Here is a 1,965-nt window from a genome sequence, read left to right as displayed (position 1 = left end):
AAGTGTTTTGATTAAATTAGGAAAACCATTCATTTTCTCTGGCACTCCTTAACTTTATTTTTGTCACTTCTAGCCAGCTTGAAACCTCCTTTCCTAGGTAACATTCACTACACCCATTTCAGAAGCCAAACCTGCTGCGTCCCTGCACCCAGGTCATAGAGACAATCCCATGCAGCCAGGTCTGGTATGGGCTGGGGAGCAGCAACGAACCCACCCATCCCCACCTCTCTACAAGGAGCTCCTGCTGCCCTCCAGTCCTCCAGCACCGCATCCCAGCTGCAAAAGGTCTCCCATTTAGGAAGCACCATCCTTGAGTCCCTGAGATGAGAACAGGAGTCCTGTGGCTGTATCTCCATCATCTCCCAGTACCAACGTTTTAAGGGTGCTGACTGAAAGCATCCGCTGTGGCTGGGCAGCTGCCCAAGCACCTTGAGTGCAAGCTCAGTTGCACTTCCACGGGCTCGGATCACACTCCCGGATGGCAGCAAAGCCAACCCTTAGATTGCACTGGGCAAAATCCTGAACGGGGGAAACGATCCTGAAAGCTTGTTCCCTCTCCGGTTATTCGCAGCAGGGATAAGTAAGGCCTCATCTATAATCACCTAAAAACATCACATGATTCATGCTCTCGCAGTACAACAGCTGAGCACGCTGCAGGATGCGCAGCAACATACATTGGTGATGCACCATTACACACTTCCCCGCTGCAAGCCCTGTTGAAATGCTGCCATCAAATTATTTCAACCGATCAAAGTAGGAAAAAAAATAGAATATTAAAACCCCAGATAACAAATTAATAAGAATAAAAGCATGTAGGTGAGAATTAAGAAGGCATTAACATTCTGATGGCATCTGCTGCCTAAATTAAACTACAGGGGAAAAAAATGAGTTCAGCTGACGCTCAGGATCAGGACAAATAGTTCTCAGATGGAAATTACAGTTTCGAAAATTATGCACCAAAAAAGGATCCAATTTAGGACATTTCTGATTTGTGAAGTTCTTTCTCCAGGTGGGGATCTCAGGCTTGACTAGAGGGCTGGAAACATGATTGGCAAGATGTTGGAGATGCTCAGTTCCTGCATCCCGCAACAGAACCAAACTTGTCACCTCTCTGGTCCCTCTGGGGCTCTGTCCCCTGTTGGAATCAGACCATATGGATATGGCTTGTAAATTGTGTTTTATTCACGCAGATGCCAACATGGAAAAAGAGAGGGAATTAGGCCTGGATTTTCAAAGGAGCTCAGTGTCAAATTATGTGGATAACTGCATCTGTAATTTACATGAGCAGTTACTGTGACAACTAATAGTGAACGTCATAAGTAGCCAGTTAAGCATGTAATGACCTGAGTTGTATGCACCATCATGTCTCCCCAGCACACCAAATTAGGTGTGCATACACATTTTGCATGCCCCAAAGGACTTCTACCTCAGCAAAGAGCCTTAATTTCACAGCACAAGCCTGATCTCAGCAGCCTAGCGCAGCACAGACAGTTGATGCAATGCACAGAGCTGGCACAAACTCCACGGCCCAGGTCAGAATGGATCCCTCAGACAGCTAATTAATTTTTACTGCTCCTTTGTGAACTGTAAATTACCCTTCATTTCCTAGATTTCTGTCCCATTTTTCGCCTGCCTTTCTCTAGCGAGGCGGTAAAAAGGGAAAAGTGCCAATAACGGGCTCTCGTTGTGATAAAAGCAGCCACGACTCACTCGCACTTTGAACAATGCTCTGCTTATGACTAGAATACAAAGGCAATTGGGTTTCGCAAAACTGTCCAGAGATAATGACTTTTCCTGGAGATGGGAGGATAGGAGGAATATTTTTAAAAAGAGGAGAGGGGGGAGTGTCTGTTTATGCAGGACAAACACAACCAAGCTCCTCTCTCGCAGAGGGTTAAAAACAAGATAAATAATCTTCACTTAGAGACCGAGTTCATCAGTATTGCCTGCAGAAGAGCAGAGGGA

Source organism: Mesitornis unicolor, unplaced genomic scaffold (assembly GCF_000695765.1).
Source record: "Mesitornis unicolor isolate BGI_N332 unplaced genomic scaffold, ASM69576v1 scaffold39849, whole genome shotgun sequence".
In the NCBI taxonomy this organism is placed as follows: Eukaryota; Metazoa; Chordata; class Aves; order Mesitornithiformes; family Mesitornithidae; genus Mesitornis; species Mesitornis unicolor.
Note: the sequence above shows the minus strand (reverse complement) of the source record.